This window comes from Helianthus annuus, chromosome 7, assembly GCF_002127325.2.
Source record: "Helianthus annuus cultivar XRQ/B chromosome 7, HanXRQr2.0-SUNRISE, whole genome shotgun sequence".
Taxonomy (NCBI): domain Eukaryota; kingdom Viridiplantae; phylum Streptophyta; class Magnoliopsida; order Asterales; family Asteraceae; genus Helianthus; species Helianthus annuus.
Genome location: NC_035439.2, coordinates 55,648,915 through 55,671,868, shown reverse-complemented (window position 1 = coordinate 55,671,868; position 22,954 = coordinate 55,648,915). Strand labels below are relative to the sequence as shown.

The following is a 22,954-nucleotide window of genomic DNA, read 5'->3' as shown; positions in this document are numbered from 1 at the left end:
TTTATAGGTCACATAAAATAGCGAGCTTACGAAAAACCGAGCTTGTTACTAAAATAAAGGGTGAAAAAATAAAAAAAGGTTTTTGGTGGGTAAAAAGGGTTTTAGGGTAATGAAATGAAAGGTTTAGGCTCAAAGGGGCTAACTAGGGGGATTTTGGGTAGGTGGTAAAAAAAATGAAAAATAATGGTGTAGAAAGAAAAATATGGTTAGTCCTAATGCCTCCATCACTTACTTACTTGGGTTTAAGTTGGTAAGGACCCCGGAATGTATCTTCGTGGCAAGTTCTAGAGTTGTAAGAACCAAGCGGCTATTCACACAAGAAACGAAAAATGAGCATTTAGTCTAAAGATGTATATTTGTATGCTCAATAAAGGCTCAAAACTCACTTTTGTGGGAATGGGTTTTTAATGCGATCAAGTATATATAATCGAATTTTTAACTAGACTTGTTATGCCGTTTCGTAATTTTCTTATGTTGGTTCTTTGTTATCACGACGCTATCGGTTGTAAATTTGTAAAAATATAACCTTTTTAGAACTTGTTATTCCCGAATTAAACCAAGACAAGTAAAAAAAAAAACGAAAAGTTTTTGAAAAAAAATTTGGGGTGTTTAGCGGTTCCAATAGAGTTTTGTGTAAGGCTTGTAATTAGGATTTGCAAAATTCAAGGTTTTAGCATCCCCCACACTTAAATTACACATTGTCCTCAATGTGTCCCAAAAATAAGATTTTCGGTTGATTAGAATGTGTAAAAGTGGGTTAAAAGCAAAGATTTATGTTACTGGCATCCTGGACACGGCCCCGTGGTGACCGGGCACGGCCCCGTGGTCAGGTGCCAGTAACAGAAATTAAAGAAATAAGACAGAAGCCTGGACACGGGGGCGTGTCCGCTGAACACGGCCCGTGTCCAGTTACCTGAACTGGGCGTTTTTCTGCAGGTGGCTCAGCACGTGGCTGTGTTGGTTGGGCACGGCCCGTGTTGAGCCTTCTGTGATGGAGATTTGTGTCGGGTTGCTCTGTTCTTTGTGCATGGGGCCATTTTTCTCGTTCCCTTTTTCATCCATTACCACCATGAGTGTGTTTTATTTCTGCAAATTAAAACTAAAAGATTAAACTAAACTAAGGATAGTTCCGCGGAATGCCTCCGTGGTGCGCCACGTTTATAAGGGTCCTTGGCTAGACCCAATGCGAGGTTATATGTTTTCTGAGTGGGATGCCTGGCGTCCCATGTTACACCATCGGAGAGCAGCATCCAAGCTCGAATCAATAATCTTCATGTAATTGACCGGGTCGTCGTCCTCTATTCTCTTCCCAACTCCGAACATCACTTCATCATCCCATACCTCAAGGTGAGTGTCCCGTCATTCATATCTACCACTGCTTGGGCGGTGGCAAGGAAGGGTCTCCCTAGTATGAGGGGGATCTCGGTGTCTTCCTCCATATCGAGTATGACAAAGTCAGCTGGATAAACGAATCTGCTTACCTTTACCAAGACATTCTCGATAACACCTTGTGGGAATTTGACGGATCGATCAGCGAGTTGTATGCTCATTTTTGTAGGGCTCGTGGTTCCTAAGCCGAGTCTTTTGAACATTGATGAGGGCATGAGGTTAATGCTAGCCCCAAGGTCGGCTAAGGCATTACGAACGGGCGATTCCCCTATTGAGCATGGAATCGTGAAGCTTCCGGGATCGATTTTCTTTTGGGGAAGTTTATTGAGTACGAGGGCAGAGCATTCTTCGCCTAAATTGACTAATTGCAAACTTTCAATTTTCTTTTTATGTGTAAGGAAGTCCCTCATGAATTTAGAGTACTTGGGCATTTGGGTTAGGACTTCGATAAAAGGAATATTGACATGCAATTGTTTTAACAGACTTTCGAACTTTGCGAATTGCTCATTGGTCTTTTGACGAATTAACCTACCGGGGTATGGAACTCGAGGAGCCTTGGTAGGCTCTGGTGCCAGAGGGGAGTTCTTTTCCTGCAGAGGTGTGGGTACTGTTTCTTCCGTTGGTGGTGGCACTTCTGCAGGCCCTACGGTGCGGTTCCGTAGTGTGATGAGGTGAACTTGCGCTTTTGGGTTCGTTTCGGTATTGCTAGGTAATGCGCCTTGCGGTCTCTCGGCAAAATTTTGAGCTATTTGATTTAATTGTTTTTCTATGTTTTGAATACTAGCTTGTTGATTTCTAAAATTTGATTCTAATTGTAGAAATCTTTCCGAGTTTTTCTTATCAGTGTCAGAGACGAGGCGAGATACAGTATCTTCGAGCCTTTCTCGTCCACTTTGTTGTTGAGCGAAATTTTGTGACTCATTTCTTGGTTGTTGAAAGTTTGTTCGTTGGGTTTGTTGGTTACTACTATTGCCGGGTTCCCTCCAACCAAGGTTTGGGTGGTTTCGCCATCCTTGGTTGTAAGTTCCCGTTGGGGGACCCGACGGCCTAGGTCTATTATCAATGTAGTTTACCATTTCTTGTTGATCGTCTGTTTCTTTCATGCAACTCCAATTTTCATGTGACCCACCACACCCTTCACAAGCCATAACCGAGACTGTTTTTGTCATTTCCAATTTTTTTATCTTTGAAGAAAGGGCCTCGATTTTGGGCTTGTAAAGAAGTGCTTTCATCGACCTTATGCGCGCCCGGGGCGATAGACTTATTTCCCCGGGGGGTGTGCCATTGAAAATTGGTTTGAGCAATTTCCTCAATTTGATTATATATTTCGTGTGGGCGTCGATTACCTAAAAGTCCCCCGGAGCTAGAATCAAGTGTCTGCCTAGTGTGTGGCAACAATCCATTATGAAAGTGGATACTTGTTGCCATATTGCAAGGCCGTGATGGGGACACTTGCGTAATAGCTCCTTGAACCTTTCCCAAGTTTCATATAAGGATTCCCCGTCCTCTTGTGAATATGTATTAATTTCAGTCATTAACTTAGCAGTTTTAGCGGGAGGGAAATACTTATATAGAAATTTTTGGGCTAGTTCATCCCAGGTGTTTACCGATCCAGCTGGGAGGGCGTTGACCCAAGCTTTCGCTCGGTCTTTTAGTGAGAAGGGAAACATACGGAGGCGGATGGCGTTGTTTGATGCTCCATTGTTCCGAAAGGTATCACATATTTCCAAGAAATTAGTTATATGTAGATGGGGATCCTCGTCCGCAAGCCCATGGAAGGTTGCGGAGTTTTGGAGCATTTGTATCAAATGCGGCCGGAGTTCGAAGTTATTAGCTTCGACATTCGGAGCATTGATAGCGGCGCCTAGATTACCTACGGTGGGTCGTAGATAATCCATAAGGGTACGTTGGTCCGCCATTGGAGGTGGATCACCCGAAACCTTCTCTTGGTTTTTGGCTTTTAACCTTTTTCTAAGAAAGCGTTCGGGTTCTTCTAGTGGTTCTTTTATGTCTTTATTGGAACTGGAGCTCATACACTACGTGAGGTTGGCGTTGGGTTCCAAGTCATGCAATAAAAACAGAAAAGAATGTTGGTCAGAAGGTTCACCACGGCCCCGTGTTTAGCGAACACGGCCCGTGGTCGGAGTTTCAGTGATTGTTTTCCAAATCCCAGTTACTGGAAGTTGGACACGGCCCCGTGTTGCACCGGCACGGCCCCGTGGTCAGCCTTCTGTAACTTGGAAAACAAAAACTGCCAGTAACGATGCTGGGCACGGCCCGTGTCCGACCAGGCACGGCCCGTGCTGAGCCCTGCAGAAGCTGAAAAACTAAGAAAAATCCTAAAAATTAAAAAGAAAAATAAAAATATGATTAGGCCGTTGATTCCTAACTTTCTTAAAATCCTTATGTCCCCGGCAACGGCGCCAAAAACTTGATGCGTGTGTAGTGTAATATATTTTTGATGTATATTTAAACCCTTTTTACACTTTTAGCCAAGTTTTAAATTTATAAAAACACGATATTCACTAACACTAAACACACATATGGGCAAGTGCACCCATCGTGGACGTAGTATAGTGTTGGTAAGATACCGAGGTCGTCCAAGGACACAAGAGCTTTTAATACCGGTTTATCCTCAACGTCTAATCAAATAAAAAATTAAGAAAAGTGTTTTTAAACTAAGAAAATAAAAACTAACTAAATGCTGAAAAATAAAGATAAAATAAAACAGATAGACAAGATGAATCACTTGGATCCGACACGTGTATTAGTATAACCTTTGATTATTTTCGCACTTTTGCACTTGTTTAAGAGATTATCTTAGTTATTGTAGTAGGCCCCTCTTTTGAAGGCGACGTTACCCTCAACCCAGTAGTTTGAGTCAGCAAGGATACAATCCTAAAGGGTCGGATTATTGAAAGATAATGAATTAAGTTATTAATGCAAATTGTGGTAGGCCCCGCTTTCGGCGGTGACGTTACCCTCGGCTAAGTAGTCTGAGTCAGCAGGGATACATTCCTAAATAGCCGGGTTATAGTATTAATAGTAGTTAACTTATGAGGGGGTCAAAGAGTTTGGATCCCCGCCATCCAATACCTATGGGCATTGAAGGAGATCCTACTAAATTTGACCCAGGTCCCAAGCAGGACCTCTAAACGCTGAACAAGGGCAAGACCCTTACCAAACCGTTCCCTTAACCCCCGACCAGGTAGCCAACATACCTCCATATAGACCGTGGAGATATGAATGGTGAAAATCTTTTATTTTATATAGACAGTAAAATAATGCCAAGACACCACGGACAAACGATAAGGAAAGATCACCTTCAACATAAGCAACTAGTTATTAAAGTCATTAATACAAAACCAAATAAAAAGTGCAAAAGATTGAAAATAAAAAGTATTATACTAAACACTTGTCTTCACCAAGTGATGTAAGAGACTTAGGCAAACATGGCCTTGATTGTCAAGAACTCTTACGATCAATCTTGGATCCCGAGACGACTCACACACTCTACGATGGATAATGGATGATGGTGGTGGATGATGGTGTTATGGTGGTGGTGGGTGGTGGATGGAGTGTGAGAGAGGTGGTGTGCCAAGGGATGAGATGGAATGAAACCAAGCACTCCTATTTATAGGCTGAACAGAAGGCTGGGCACGGCCCCGTGTCCGCTGGACACGCCCCCGTGCCTGTCTGACACTCTCTCTCCTCATTAATTGTAATTCGCAATTACAATTAATGCGCCTGCTGTACTTTCACCACGCCCCCGTGCCCGCTGGACACGGCCCCGTGGTGGGCAATGGAAGCTTCTATAAGTTTGTCTTTTATGCTGCTTCTTGGGCACGGCCCCGTGCTGGCTAAGCACGGGGCGTGTTTAGACTTCTGCTTTCTCTTCTTTGCTTTGGAGGATGCCGTTGAGGGTCCGTGTTTAGACTTTTTGGGTGAAGGGTTAGGTTTGGGTTAAAGGTGGGTGGTTGGGTTAGTGGTTAGTAAAAGGGCGAAAATCGTAAAAAGCGTCGGTTTTCGTGACACACCTTGTTTTTAGTGACTCTTTATTTTGAAGTATTTCTCAAACAAGCTTTTATATAGCTTTTGTTTGTTTTTGACTTCATCATATATATATATATATATATTTTTTTTGATAGGTCACATAAAATAGCGAGCTTACGAAAAACCGAGCTTGTTACTAAAATAAAGGGTGAAAAATAAAAAAGGGTTTTTGGTGGGTAAAAAGGGTTTTAGGGTAATGAAATGAAAGGTTTAGGCTCAAAGGGGCTAACTAGGGGGATTTTGGGTAGGTGGTAAAAAAAATGAAAAATAATGGTGTAGAAAGAAAAATATGGTTAGTCCTAATGCCTCCATCACTTACTTACTTGGGTTTAAGTTGGTAAGGACCCCGGAATGTATCTTCGTGGCAAGTTCTAGAGTTGTAAGAACCAAGCGGCTATTCAAACAAGAAACGAAAAATGAGCATTTAGTCTAAAGATGTATATTTGTATGCTCAATAAAGGCTCAAAACTCACTTTTGTGGGAATGGGTTTTTAATGCGATCAAGTATATATAATCGAATTTTTAACTAGACTTGTTATGCCGTTTCGTAATTTTCTTATGTTGGTTCTTTGTTATCACGACGCTATCGGTTGTAAATTTGTAAAAATATAACCTTTTTAGAACTTGTTATTCCCGAATTAAACCAAGACAAGTAAAAAAAAAACGAAAAGTTTTTGAAAAAAAATTTGGGGTGTTTAGCGGTTCCAATAGAGTTTTGTGTAAGGCTTGTAATTAGGATTTGCAAAATTCAAGGTTTTAGCATCCCCCCACACTTAAATTACACATTGTCCTCAATGTGTCCCAAAAATAAGATTTTCGGTTGATTAGAATGTGTAAAAGTGGGTTAAAAAGCAAAGATTTATGTTACTGGCATCCTGGACACGGCCCCGTGGTGACCGGGCACGGCCCCGTGGTCAGGTGCCAGTAACAGAAATTAAAGAAATAAGACAGAAGCCTGGACACGGGGGCGTGTCCGCTGAACACGGCCCGTGTCCAGTTACCTGAACTGGGCGTTTTTCTGCAGGTGGCTCAGCACGGGGCCGTGTTGGTTGGGCACGGCCCGTGTTGAGCCTTCTGTGATGGAGATTTGTGTCGGGTTGCTCTGTTCTTTGTGCATGGGGCCATTTTTCTCGTTCCCTTTTTCATCCATTACCACCATGAGTGTGTTTTATTTCTGCAAATTAAAACTAAAAGATTAAACTAAACTAAGGATAGTTCCGCGGAATGCCTCCGTGGTGCGCCACGTTTATAAGGGTCCTTGGCTAGACCCAATGCGAGGTTATATGTTTTCTGAGTGGGATGCCTGGCGTCCCATGTTACACCATCGAAGAGCAGCATCCAAGCTCGAATCAATAATCTTCATGTAATTGACCGGGTCGTCGTCCTCTATTCTCTTCCCAACTCCGAACTTCACTTCATCATCCCCATACCTCAAGGTGAGTGTCCCGTCATTCATATCTACCACTGCTTGGGCGGTGGCAAGGAAGGGTCTCCCTAGTATGAGGGGGATCTCGGTGTCTTCCTCCATATCGAGTATGACAAAGTCAGCTGGATAAACGAATCTGCTTACCTTTACCAAGACATTCTCGATAACACCTTGTGGGAATTTGACGGATCGATCAGCGAGTTGTATGCTCATTTTTGTAGGGCTCGTGGTTCCTAAGCCGAGTCTTTTGAACATTGATGAGGGCATGAGGTTAATGCTAGCCCCAAGGTCGGCTAAGGCATTACGAACGGGCGATTCCCCTATTGAGCATGGAATCGTGAAGCTTCCGGGATCGATTTTCTTTTGGGGAAGTTTATTGAGTACGAGGACAGAGCATTCTTCGCCTAAATTGACTAATTGCAAACTTTCAATTTTCTTTTTATGTGTAAGGAAGTCCCTCATGAATTTAGAGTACTTGGGCATTTGGGTTAGGACTTCGATAAAAGGAATATTGACATGCAATTGTTTTAATAGACTTTCGAACTTTGCGAATTGCTCATTGGTCTTATGACGAATTAACCTACCGGGGTATGGAACTCGAGGAGCCTTGGTAGGCTCTGGTGCCGGAGGGGAGTTCTTTTCCTGCAGAGTTTCTTCCGTTGGTGGTGGCACTTCTGCAGGCCCTACGGTGCGGTTCCGTAGTGTGATGAGGTGAACTTGCGCTTTTGGGTTCGTTTCGGTATTGCTAGGTAATGCGCCTTGCGGTCTCTCGGCAAAATTTTGAGCTATTTGATTTAATTGTTTTTCTATGTTTTGAATACTAGCTTGTTGATTTCTAAAATTTGATTCTAATTGTAGAAATCTTTCCGAGTTTTTCTTATCAGTGTCGGAGACGAGGCGAGATACAGTATCTTCGAGCCTTTCTCGTCCACTTTGTTGTTGAGCGAAATTTTGTGACTCATTTCTTGGTTGTTGAAAGTTTGTTCGTTGGGTTTGTTGGTGAATACAATCACAAACTTGTCTAAATAGGGCTTGCACACCCTGTTCATAAGATCCATGAAGACTGCAGGCGCGTTCATTAGCCCGAATGGCATGACTAGTAACTCGTAGTGGCCGTAGCGATTTCTGAAAGCTGTCTTAGAGACGTCCTCATCCCGGACTCTCAGCTGATGGTAACCTGACCTCAGGTCAATCTTGGAGTAGTAGCTCGACCCTTGAAGCTGGTCGAACAAGTCGTCAATACGCGGCAGAGGATAGCGGTTCTTCACAGTCACTTTGTTGAGTTCACGGTAATCAATACACATTCTGAAGGTACCATGAGCAAAGTTCTATGCAATTCTAGTATGTAGGCAATAAACATAAACCATATTACCTAGGATGTTGAGTCTTGCACGTGGAGCGAAGCGTCGTTGTGGATCGTTGAGCACTGTACTGGTTATAGTCTGGTTTTAGTAAAAATGTTTTCCCCATTTTAAAACCAAGTTCTCTATAACCAATGGCTCTGATACCAATCTGTCACACCCCCAAAATCCATATGCGGAGTACCGCCGCTTGGAGGCGTGACTGACCAGGATCAAGCCACCAATCATATTCCACAAGTATAATTTCAATGTTCAGCGGAAGCATAAAAGTAAACCCAACATAATCATAAGTATATAATGTCATAAATGTTTAACAAAGCATTCACGATCCTTGTCCACAACGACCGCGCCTCCCAGTGCAAGCGCCTAGTGTACCTAACGACCTACAAGGCATGTAACAGAGAGTCAACAACTAGTTGAGCGAGTTCACAGTGGGTTGTTTAGTAATAATGTTCGTTTCATAAATCGTTGTTTGTTTAGTAACCCATGTATCGTTATTAATTACATCGCGGCCCTCCAGGCATGTGTGCGAAGATTAGTGGGGGTTTCCCATGTATTGTAGACTAGTTTTATTTGTATCGCGGCCCTCTAGGCATGTGTGCGAAGATTAGTATAAGTATCGTGGCCATTCCAGGCATGTGTGCGAAGAACAGTATCAGTATCGCGGCCATTACAGGCATGTGTGCGAAGAGTAGTGGGGGTTTCCCCAGGTATCACTAGTCTAGTAGTAATTCCCATAACCATGCAAGTACAATTCATCAACCAATCCCATTCCCTACCCCGGGAATCCCATGCCTTAGTAAGAGTGTGAACTCACCTTGGTTTGCTCGGTATGCTGAAGTATGTGCTCACAGTTTATCAATCAAGTCCTAGAGTACGCACGTATACATAATCAGTTTATATCCACTAAGCATATACAATCACAGTAGTGTTGGACTAGCAATCACCAACAACATAAGACACATATTCAAGTCCATACAAGTCATGCATATCAGCTAACAGTAGTTAATAAATCCAGTTAACTTTAACAGAATTAAACCAGGTTACTGTGCAGATTACCCAATCGGTGAAACACCCCTGTTTCGCCGTGAATCCCTTTCGACGAAACGCCCTCCGTTTCGTCATTACATCCCTCGGTGAAACACTCTAGATTTGTCGGGTTTGTTTCGTCATGATTGGTCTCGGCGAAACACAATATGTTTCGCCATGTCGGTTTTGTCATAACAACGTGTTTCGCCGATGACTTTGTTTCGTCGAATACCATAACTGTTTCAGCAATAATAAACAATGTCATAGAATCTAAATGCCCTAATGGCCGACATCTATCAACCACCGCCCAACCTCATTGGACCAAGAATGCATAATCAAAGTTTCTCATTGGACCTCCAATATCAAACTCATTCACTAAATAGTCAACGGCCATATGATCAGTTGTCGGATTCATCATCATCATCACGCTAAACAAGACTACATATAAATTATAATATCAATATGGCCGACAATTGTTGAATGTTCAAATGGTATTATTGGACCAAATAACTTGGTGGGTTTGACAACTACACACACTTCAATTTGATTTCAACATTTAATAATCATGCAATACTTACTGACAATTCCTTATATTAACCACATGGCTGTCATTTTCGAACCCCACAAACACATGATCGAGATTACATCACATGGCAGTCTTATCACCTCTCATGGCATATATTCAAGGGTTAATTTATGATGTCACATTTATTCACATCAATCATCATCTATAGTTACATACAGCCGTTACCCTAAACATCATGTAAAACAGAATCATTATCAACATTCAATTCAACAATAAAACATACGTATTGCAGCCGATCTATATACATGTGCATCCATCCATTCAGTTTTACAATCAGCATTATATCATCAGATTAATCATCGAGAATCATAACATAATCATATAACGTCCGTTATTCAATCTAACGTATACATACAAACACGAAATCATGCATAGTTCAAACAACAGTGCAACTAACCGTGATGATAGATCACAAGATTGATTGAAGGGAAAAGGTGGAAGTCTTGCAGTTGCCGTCGCACAAAGATGAGGGAAGAGAAGTGGTTAGGGTTTTTGCCGAAAGTTCTCACGTAAAGGTTATAATTAAAACAGTATCATGATGTTACTGGGCCAAGCCCACTTCTGTTTTCGTTGGCAACATGGTAGACGAAAACACATAGGGTGTTTTCGGCCATGAGATGTTGGTATTGGCCAAGGTTCTATTGTTTTGTTTATAAAACATAAATTAACACCACCATATATAAAACACACTCAACATCCATCATGTATAACATACCAACTACAATACGATTTAACATATTACAACGTGTCTGGTTGTGAAACAAACAAATCGTGTATCGGACAATCTAAACAATTAACGTGCAATAGTGCGAAAATGGAACCTTGGAAACTCGAGTTGTCACATTATCCCCAACTTGAAAGAAATTTCGTTCCGAAATTTAGCATGCGGTTACTGAGGAAGCTAGTTAAGTTGTATCGTTTACTGGTTTTCCTGGGGTGTCACCCCCCCGTTGATTTGGAATTTCGTCCCGAAATTTGGTAGTAGCTTCAGCCTCAGTAGTAGTTGCATTGTTCTGGAATAACTGGGGATACTTGAGTTCCATTTGGTCTTCTCGTTCCCAGGTGTACTCTGGGCCATGACGGGAGTTCCAACGAACTCGAACGAGAGGTATTCTAGTGTTCTTGAGGACCTTAACATCCCGGTCCGTGATTTCAACAGGTTCCTCGACGAAATGTAGCTGCTCATCGATAGTGAGTTCCTTCAAAGGAACTATGAGGGTCTCATCAGACAGACACTTCTTCAGATTCGACACGTGGAAAACGTTGTGAACTGCACCGAGTTCTGCTGGTAGGTTCAGTTTGTAGGCCACTTTGCCTATTCTTTCAATGATTTCGAACGGTCCAACATACCGCGGATTGAGCTTGCCCCGTTTACCAAAACGAACCACACCCTTCCAGGGTGAGACTTTGAGTAGCAATCGATCCCCAACTTGGAACTCGAGTGGTTTCCTGCGCTTATCAGCATAACTTTTCTGACGGTCATGAGCCGCCGCCATGCCTTGTCGTATCTGTGCAATCCGTTCAGTAGCATCAACTACCATTTCCGGACCTGTGATTTGACTATCCCCCACCTCTGCCCAGCAGAGAGGTGACCGGCACTTACGTCCGTATAATGCCTCGAATGGAGCGGCTTGTATGCTGGTATGGTAACTGTTGTTGTACGAAAACTCCACTAATGGGAGGTGTTTTTCCCAGCTGTTGCCGAAATAGATAACACATGCCCGAAGCATGTCTTCAAGAGTTTGAATAGTGCGCTCCGACTGCCCATCCGTCTGAGGGTGATAAGCTGTGCTCGTGTCTAATCGAGAGCCAAAAGATTTGTGCATCGCTTGCCACAATTCTGAAGTGAATCGTGCATCACGATCCGAAATAATGGAGGTTGGCACTCCATGCCTCGAAACAACTTCTTTCAAGTAGACATCTGCTAAGGTAGAGAACTTATCCGTTTCTTTGATAGCCAAGAAATGAGCAGACTTTGTGAGTCGATCTACGATCACCCAAATAGTATCATTCCCACGCTGGGATCTAGGCAGGCCAGTAACAAAATCCATGGAAATTTCCTCCCATTTCCATTGTGGTATCCTAGGTTGCTGAAGTAGTCCTGATGGTTTCTGCTATTCCGTCTTGACCCTCGCACAGGTCAAACACTTGCCGACGTAAGTTGCTATGTGGGCCTTCATGCTAGGCCACCAGTACGTAGTTCTAAGATCGTGGTACATTTTGTCCGAACCTGGATGTACCGAGTAGCGAGACTTGTGAGCTTCATCCATTACCAGCTCGCGTAAATTGCCATAATGTGGAACCCAAACGCGTCCTGTTACGTCGTAGGCGCCGTCTTCCCTTTGTTCTAATCGTTGCCGTGAGCCGCGTAGGGCTTCAGCCCTAACGTTTTCTGGTTTCAATGCTTCTATCTGAGCATCCCGTATCTGTCCAGGGAGACTAGACTGAATAGTGAGTTGCAAGGCTCGTACACGCCTAGGTGTAGTGTCTTTCCGACTGAGGGCGTCAGCCACAACATTGGCTTTGCCTGGATGGTACTTAATAGCGCATTCGTAATCATTCAGCAGCTCGACCCATCGTCGTTGTCGCATGTTCAATTCCTTCTGCATGAAGATATGCTCGAGACTCTTATGATCGGTGTAAATAGTGCACTTGGTACCGTACAGGTAGTGTCGCCATATCTTAAGCGCGAAAACAACAGCTCCAAGTTCTAAATCATGTGTAGTGTAGTTCCGCTCGTGAACTTTAAGTTGCCACGAAGCGTAGGCAATGACTTTATCCCTTTGCATCAATACACAACCAAGACCCTGAATCGACGCATCGTAGTAGACCACAAAATCATCCGTGCCCTTAGGCAATGAGAGAATAGGTGCGCTGCAGAGCCTATCCTTTAGGTGTTGAAAAGTCTTTTCTTGTGTATCACCCCAACGATAGGTAACACCTTTCTGTTCGTAATGTAAGCGGCTGTGCGATCTTGGAGAAGTCTTTAATAAACCGTCTGTAATAACCCGCCAAACCCAAGAATTGGCGTATTTCCGTTGGTGTACGCGGTGCAGGCCAGTTCCTGATCGAATCTACCTTGGATGGATCAACGTGAATTCCATCTTTGTTTACCACATGGTCTAGAAAGTGAACTTCACGAAGCCAGAAGTCGCATTTTGAAAACTTAGCGTATAGCTGCTCCTTTCGAAGAAGTTCCATGATAAGTCGTCGATGCTGCTCGTGTTCCTCCTGACTCTTGGAGTAGATTAGGATGTCGTCGATGAATACAATCACAAACTTGTCTAAATAGGGCTTGCACACCCTGTTCATAAGATCCATGAAGACTGCAGGCGCGTTCGTTAGCCCGAATGGCATGACTAGTAACTCGTAGTGGCCATAGCGATTTCTGAAAGCTGTCTTAGAGACGTCCTCATCCCGGACTCTCAGCTGATGGTAACCTGACCTCAGGTCAATCTTGGAGTAGTAGCTCGACCCTTGAAGCTGGTCGAACAAGTCGTCAATACGCGGCAGAGGATAGCGGTTCTTCACAGTCACTTTGTTGAGTTCACGATAATCAATACACATTCTGAAGGTACCATGAGCAAAGTTCTATGCAATTCTAGTATGTAGGCAATAAACATAAACCATATTACCTAGGATGTTGAGTCTTGCTCGTGGAGCGAAGCGTCGTTGTGGATCGTTGAGCACTGTACTGGTTATAGTCTGGTTTTAATAAAAATGTTTTCCCCATTTTAAAACCAAGTTCTCTATAACCAATGGCTCTGATACCAATCTGTCACACCCCCAAAACCCACACGCGGAGTACCACCGCTTGGAGGCGTGACTGACCAGGATCAAGCCACCAATCATATTGAACATATAAGTATTAAGTAAAAGTAATTGTAATTCAACCAACCAAATACGAAAGGTGTTCCAAACACAAGTATAATTTCAATGTTTAGCGGAAGCATAAAAGTAAACCCAACATAATCATAAGTATGTAATGTCATAAATGTTTAACAAAGCATTCACGATCCTTGTCCACAACGACCGCGCCTCCCAGTGCAAGCGCCTAGTGTACCTAACGACCTACAAGGCATGTAACAGAGAGTCAACAACTAGTTGAGCGAGTTCACAGTGGGTTGTTTAGTAATAATGTTCGTTTCATAAATCGTTGTTTGTTTAGTAACCCATGTATCGTTATTAATTACATCGCGGCCCTCCAGGCATGTGTGCGAAGATTAGTGGGGGTTTCCCATGTATTGTAGACTAGTTTTATTTGTATCGCGGCCCTCCAGGCATGTGTGCGAAGATTAGTATAAGTATCGCGGCCATTCCAGGCATGTGTGTGAAGAACAGTATCAGTATCGCGGCCATTACAGGCATGTGTGCGAAGAGTAGTGGGGGTTTCCCCTGGTATCACTAGTCTAGTAGTAATTCCCATAACCATGCAAGTATAATTCATCAACCAATCCCATTCCCTACCCCGGGAATCCCATGCCTTAGTAAGAGTGTGAACTCACCTTGGTTTGCTCGGTATGCTAAAGTATGTGCTCACAGTTTATCAATCAAGTCCTAGAGTACGCACGTATACATAATCAGTTTATATCCACTAAGCATATACAATCACAGTAGTGTTGGACTAGCAATCACCAACAACATAAGACACATATTCAAGTCCATACAAGTCATGCATATCAGCTAACAGTAGTTAATAAATCCAGTTAACTTTAACAGAATTAAACCAGGTTACTGTGCAGATTACCCAATCGGTGAAACACCCCTGTTTCGCCGTGAATCCCTTTCGACGAAACGCCCTCCGTTTCGTCGTTACATCCCTCGGCGAAACACTCTAGATTTGTCGGGTTTGTTTCGTCATGATTGGTCTCGGCGAAACACAATATGTTTCGCCATGTCGGTTTCGTCATAACAACGTGTTTCGCCGATGACTTTGTTTCGTCGAATACCATAACTGTTTCAGCAATAATAAACAATGTCACAGAATCTAAATGCCCTAATGGCCGACATCTATCAACCACCGCCCAACCTCATTGGACCAAGAATGCATAATCAAAGTTTCTCATTGGACCTCCAATATCAAACTCATTCACTAAATAGTCAACGGCCATATGATCAGTTGTCGGATTCATCATCATCATCACGCTAAACAAGACTACATATAAATTATAATATCAATATGGCCGACAATTGTTGAATGTTCAAATGGTATTATTGGACCAAATAACTTGGTGGGTTTGACAACTACACACACTTCAATTTGATTTCAACATTTAATAATCATGCAATACTTACTGACAATTCCTTATATTAACCACATGGCTGTCATTTTCGAACCCCACAAACACATGATCGAGATTACATCACATGGCAGTCTTATCACCTCTCATGGCATATATTTCAAGGGTTAATTTATGATGTCACATTTATTCACATCAATCATCATCTATAGTTACATACAGCCGTTACCCTAAACATCATGTAAAACAGAATCATTATCAACATTCAATTCAACAATAAAACATACGTATTGCAGCCGATCTATATACATGTGCATCCATCCATTCAGTTTTACAATCAACATTATATCATCAGATTAATCATCGAGAATCATAACATAATCATATAACATCCGTTATTAAATCTAACGTATACATACAAACACGAAATCATGCATAGTTCAAACAACAGTGCAACTAATCGTGATGATAGATCACAAGATTGATTGAAGGGAAAAGGTGGAAGTCTTGCAGTTGCCGTCGCACAAAGATGAGGGAAGAGAAGTGTTTAGGGTTTTTGCCAAAAGTTCTCACGTAAAGGTTATAATTAAAACAGTATCATGATGTTACTGGGCCAAGCCCACTTCTGTTTTCGTTGGCAACATGGTGGACGAAAACACATTGGGTGTTTTCGGCCATGCGATGTTGGTATTGGCCAAGGTTCTATTGTTTTGTTTATAAAACATAAATTAACACCACCATATATAAAACACACTCAACACCCATCATGTATAACATACCAACTACAATACGATTTAACATATTACAACGTGTCCGGTTGTGAAACAAACAAATCGTGTATCGGACAATCTAAACAATTAACGTGCAATAGTGCAAAAATGGAACCTTGGAAACTCGAGTTGTCACATTATCCCCAACTTGAAAGAAATTTCGTTCCGAAATTTAGCATGCAGTTACTGAGGAAGCTAGTTAAGTTGTATCGTTTACTGGTTTTCCTGGGGTGTCACAAAAGACAACGCCACTACCTTTTGTTTCTTAGACTACCACGCTACTGCACCTGATCCAAGACGAAATACATATCGGGATGTGCTTTTGATGTCATCTATGCTTCCTGCATAGTCACTATCACTAAAACCGACTAACTTTCCCTTACCACCTTTTGAGTATACAATCCCATGATTCGTTGTTCCTTTAATGTATCTTAGTATTCTCTTCCCTGCTTTCCGATGACTTTTCTTTGGCCTTTCCTCGAACTGACTAATTTTGTTGACAGCAAACAATATATCTGGCCTAGTGTTGGTTAAATACATGAGACATCCAACCAAACTTCTGTATATATTCTGGTCCACTTCATCCTCGGGGTCCTCTTTGGATAATTTGAGTCCATACTCCATTGGAGTTGAGATTGCATGACAACTCTCCATCTTGAATTTATCTAACAGATTCTTTGCATACTTTTGTTGTGATAGTATAATATTTCCATTATCATAGTTCACTTCCATGCCCAGAAAATAATGAAGATTTCCCAGATCTGTCATTTGGAACTCACTTTTCATTGAATCCTTCAGTTGCTCTATCATGTCTAGTGAATCACTTGCTAAAATAAGATCATCCACATATAAGCAAACTACTATTCTTGAGAGTATAGAAATTTTAGTGAACAAAGTGTGTCCATATACACATTTTTTGAATCCATGTGTCCTGAAGTATTCATCAATCCGGTTATACCAGGCCCTTGGAGCCTGTTTTAAGCCGTAGAGGGCCTTTTTTAAATGACATACCTTTTTTTCTTCTCCCTTTTAATATAACCTTCCAGTTATTCGGTGTATACTTGTTCTTTTAAGTTTCCGTTTAAGAAAGTCTTCTTCACATCCATTTGATGTAAGTGCCATCCATATTATGCAGCCAGTGCTAGAACAAGTCTGACGGTGTCGAATCTTATTACGGGAGCAAAGACGTCTTGGTAGTCAATCCCATATTTTTGGTTGTATCCTTTAGCCACTAACCGAGCCTTATACTTACTTACGTTACCGTGTTCATCATACTTCGTCTGATATATCCATTTCACACCGATGGGTTTTTAACCCTTTGGAGGATCCACTAGTTCCCAAGTTCCATTTTTATGTATCGATTGTATCTCTCTATCCATAGCTTCTCTCCATTTAATATCTTTAAATGCTTCATTATACGATATAGGATCAGCATCAGCATAGAGAACGAAATCTGCAACATCATTCGGTCCAGTTTGTCCTCTTTCGTACAGTTCATCAACCCGAGCTTTGGTAAATGGTTGAGTATCTTGATAGACATCTGTAACCTTTTGTGTTCTCAGCTCTTCATTCTCTGAGGAAGAGGATGAATCTGCTTCTTCATGATGGTTACTTGGATTCTCTGTCTCTCCGTCACTTGAGTGATTTTCATCTTGATTATTCGCTCCCGATTCCTCATCCACATCTGATACAGCAGTGTCTGGTTGTTGAACTTCTTCTTCTGAGTTATGCAATTCAATGCATGAGGTTCCTTCATTAGTGGTGCCTTCATTCCATTCTTGTTCTTTGTCAAATACTACGTCTCTACTAATGATTGTTTTACCTGTCATTGGGTTATACAACTTGTATGCTTTGCTATTCTCACTGTAACTGATGAATAATGTCTTTTCCGCTTTATCATCCAGTTTACCATGGTGTTGCTTTGGAACATGTGCATAAGCAACACACCCAAACACTTTCAAATGTCCGACACTTGGTTTTCTTCCACTCCATGCTTCCTGTGGGGTAACACTCAGTACACTTTTGGTAACTGCTCTATTTATCAAATATGTGGCACATGCCACAGCCTCTGCCCAATATGAATATGACATATTCTTCATCTTTAGCATGCTTCTACTTAGTTCCATGAGTGTTCTATTCTTTCGTTCGGCTACCCCGTTCTGTTGTGGGGTATAACTCGTGGTGAGTTGATGATGAAACCCATTTTCTTTTAGGTAATTTTGAAACTCGTGGCTGCAATATTCTCAGCCTCTATCTGTACGGATGGTTTTTACTTTATAATCGACTTGATTTTCTGCAAATTTTTTAAAAATGTTGAAGTAATTTTGTGCATCCGACTTCAACTTCAGAAAATAAACCCAAGTCGTCCTTGAGAAATCATCTATGAAGGTAATAAAGTATTTACACCCTCCAATCGATGATGTTCTCATTGGTCCACATATATCCGAGTGAATGAGTTGAAGTGGTTTCTCAGCATGCCATGTTGCTTGTTTTGGAAATGATTTTCTTGCATGCTTCCCAAACAAACAACCTTCACAAATACTGTTAGTTGCCTTAGGAATCTTTAGTAAGCCTTTACGATTTCATAAGTTCCCATGTTGTGCAAAGTGTCGAAGTTTAGATGACCATATCTTCTATGCCATAGAGCAAACACGTCTTGTGTCATTATGTTACAGACTCGAGGTGTTACATCATGATTAGGATTAAGTGGAAACATTTTGTTTCCTGTCATCTTAACCAAACCAATGCATGCACCAGTAGAATCTTTGATCATGCATTCCTGATTGGGAAAATTCACTTCATATCCTTTTTAACTAATTGTCCCACACTTAACAAATTGTGTTTTAAGCCTTCAACATAGCATACGTTTGGAACTTTCTTTTCTACTCCCTTCACTTTAATTGATACATCACCACATCCTAATACTTCTAGGTAGTGTTTGGTATGCAGGAATGAGAGGTGGAATGGAATGAGTGATTACGAGGGAATGAAGAAAAGAGTGTTTGGTTGGTCAATGGAATGGAATTACCCATTCCAAAAATCATTCCATTCCCTCAAAATCATTCCTTCCACCCCCCATGTTTTTTTTCCATTCCATCCCCTCTTGCACCATTCATCAACAACACCACAATCCACGACCTTCGCCACAACCCACCACCACCACCACCTACCACCGACGCCATTGCCACCACCTGCCATCACCTCACCTCGACAGCCACCGCCGCCGCCGTCACCCACTCGCCACCGTTATCACCCACAGCTGTGACCAACTGCCAACGCCACTCGCCGCCGCCACCCACCACCATCATTGACGCCACCACCGCCACCGCCACCACCAACCGCCGCCGCCGCCACCAACCGCCACCTTTGCTGCCATCCACCACCAACGGCCACCTTGTCGCCACAACCACTCGTCGTCACCGCCGCACCGCCACTCGCCGCCACCACCACCACCCATCGCCGCCGCCGACACACACCACCACCACCTATAACCACCCACAATGACTACCACCGACCACCACCACCACTCACCGCTAATTTTATTACTCCGTTTTTCTTTCCTACCGAGCAATACACAATACTAATTCATTCCATTCCATTCACATGGTAACCAAACAAGACATGGAATGGTAATGATCCATTGCATTCCCTCGTCCATTCCATTACCTCATCCATTCCATTCCTTCATCCATTCCATTACCCCATATCAAACAAATCCCTAGTTACTTATTATCTCCGGTTCTTACTTCCTTTCGTTCTGATTCATTCAGTGTAATGAATAAGTTCTTGTTTCCTGTCATGTGATTGCTGCATCCACTGTCTAAATACCAACAATCATCCTTCGTTACTTCCTCTACGTTGAATATCATAAACATCGTATCATCACTTCTTTCTTCGGTTTCCTCTTCGTGTAAAAGAGCATTCCCATTTCTATCACTCTCATCTTTTCGTTGGCAAAAATGTGTTGTATGTCCTAATTTCTGGCAGTTATAACACCGAATCTGCCCATATGATCTTCCTCTTCCTCTACCTTGTCCTCTACCGGCATATTCATATATGTTCTGTCTTGACCGATCTGAATTGTTGCTTTGCATTTGAAATGCTTGCTCCATTGGATTATCATTATATTGTTTTAATCTTAATTCATGTGATTGTAAAATACCGAACAACTCTTTCGTGGAAATTGTGGTTAAATCCTTTGATTCTTCTATTGTAACCACAACTGATTCGTAATTCCGTGTTAAACTTCTAAGAATCTTCTCTACAATTCGTTGTTGTGTGATATTTTCTTCGTTTAAACGTAATTGATTCACTATAATCGTTGTTCTATTCACGTATTCTTCTATTGTTTCGTTTTCCTTCATTCTTAGTGCATCAAACTCACATCTTAGGGTTTGAAGTTTTACTGTTTTCACTCTGTGTTCTCCTCTGTATGCTTTATGCAAGACATCCCACGCTTCTTTAGAAATTCTGTATGTTGCGATTCGTTCGAAGACAATCTCCTTTACCACTTGGAAAATAATATGTAATGCCTTCTTGTCCTTTTTTACTTTTTCTTTATGGGCATTTCGATCATTTTCAGACGCTTAACTTGGAAGATCATTATAACCTTCTTCAATAATCGTCAACAGATCTTGTGGTTCCAGTAGTACCTTCATTTGAATGTGCCAGTGATAATAGTTTTGCCCCTGTAGTTTTGGAATTTGTGTTTGAAATCCTCCGTTCACCGTGGTCATGATTGAATTTGTTGCGTTTTAAGATTATGACGTTGAATCTTCTTTGTTGAATAAGATCTGTGAAAAGGAAAACTTTGGATCGTTGTGGCTCTGATACCACTTTATTGAATCTATAATCTGTGATCGAGTATTAGGGTTTTGAGAGAATAGGGATGAATGTGTTCTTCTATTTGAATTGGTAAATGATAATGTTCATCCTAATATTACATATATACATGGTCGGATAATATCATAACCGCCACTAAACTAAACTAACATAATAATAATAATAATAATAATAATAATAATAATAATAATAATAATAATAATAATAATTATAATAATAATAATAATAACAATCTAGCATATAAATATAAACCGATGCCTTATATCTAGCTTATATCCTATCTTCTAATATATCTGGAATCTGCCATTGTGTGAACAAGCTTCTAATCCGAAGGACTTCGCTCCTATTAAAAACATTAGAATTGTTTCTAGCATACCACACAGGAAAGATCTTCAAATACATTTGTAATCGAGGACCCCTGTGCCATTCATATGTAAAATCAAGTTGAAACTGATTTATTTTTAAACTAGAGGTTAAGTAAACATCAAATGGGTAAAAAATATGCAAGAAACTCTGAAAATCCAGGGCTTTTTAACCGGTAACCGATAAGCAATGGTGCAGCACAGAAGCATGGTGTAGGTGATCCCGGTGCATATTCAAAGTTAGGTGGTGGGCATGGTTGAGGTGGACAGTTGTCAGTTGAATTTGATGGGATGCTTTGCAGGTGGTTGACTAATGCAACTGGAGACCGACAGAATATTGCTATGCTGGCATTCGAGCATGCAGGGGCTGAAAATATTTAGAAACATAAAAAGAAAAGTTTTTTTGATGAATAGACAAGACGAACATGAATATCATTGTGAATGTACCTATGTCACACCCCGGCCGCGTTAAAACAACAAACCGCGGCGGAAACGCCGGGGAGTGAGGCGACAGAATTATTGTTCCACAACCATGGTAGTTAAAAGTTTTGTTTTATTGAAATATTAGGAAATGTTCATTGTCATTAAACCAAACAAACAAACTACATATTGTTTATAATTGTTTTTAAGTCACTAAGGCCTTGTCCAGATCCTAAGTGAACTCGCTTCCTAGCAAGCAACATCAAGCAATACCACCTGAAACATATGTAAAAATATAAAGTCAGCAAAGAAATGCTGGCGAGTACATAGGTTTTATGGGAGTATCGGATTCATGGCTCGTTTATATGTTGTAGTATCTCGTTAGACTACAAGAGTCAAAATACAAACCTTGTTTTGAAAAGTGTATTGCAACATAAATAACCAACACAAATCAAATTGGTTATAGTTTATAAAATCTCGTAGCCATGACTCTTAACTCAAAAATATTTGTTTTAGTATAACAACTTGTAAACATCTCGTAAAAACTCGTTAATAAAACTCATATGGTTTATATCGTTTCGAAAACCTCGTTGTGTGATATCGTTTCAAATCGTTTTCCCAAGTGCACTAAATAATGACACGCAATGTAATATGATAGAATCACTTATATATAAGAAGTACCAGCGGCGTATCTACCATGATTCTATCATACTACACCCATCCCATTATTTAATCACTACCCAAAGCCAATCGTTTAATTCGTTTATCTCGTTTCAAATCGTGTATCTCGTTTCAAATCGTTTAACTCGACCCAAAATCGTATTCGTTTTAATAGTGAAAAATACTTTTGGTCGTCTCGTTAACAGCATTCAAACCTTCGTGACTCATTTAACTTGTTTCTCGTTTCGTATTAACAAACCACCAAAGGGTAAGTTAACAATCATCAGGTTTGGTCGTTACCTACATAACCCCCACACATAACCATGGGTGTAGTCTGATAACGTGATTTGTCAGATCCTATGGTACCATAACCTAATACTGGTCGGCTTGATCAGAGCTAATGAATGTCATTTGTTATGTAAATACAACCAACAAGTCTTGTTCACCTTATTGAAATCGTTATTAATTTTGTATAAACCATCTTAATCGTTTTTGAAATCATCGTTTAAACCTTGAAAATCGTTTTGTACATATGATTCACCCCAAAACAATTGAAAACAGTAAAATAGGGGAACTATGTACTCACTTGGGATTGCTAATTAGTCTTGAGAATAAGACCAATTTAAGATCCAAGGGTCACGGAATCAACCGGCACCTAGTATAGTAACTATGTTAATAAATCGGCTCCTAAATCGGGAGATAGGATAGAATGAGGTTCTATAAATCAAATGAGTAATTGAACTCATATGGTATGATTTAATAGTCCCAACATTCTGATTAGAAAGCCTACCTAAGTGCTTTTGACCCGTTTCGACA

General features: G+C 41.2%; 1 non-coding gene and 1 pseudogene across 1 annotated transcript; one reads left to right on the top strand and one right to left on the bottom strand.

Moving 5' to 3' along the window:
- Positions 1-22,954, bottom strand: part of LOC110900691 — a 115,161-nt pseudogene that overhangs the window by 64,894 nt on the left and 27,313 nt on the right.
- LOC118480690 lies at positions 2,824-2,930 on the top strand. Its single transcript, XR_004863668.1, has one exon. It is a non-coding gene; the product is annotated as a small nucleolar RNA R71 (small nucleolar RNA).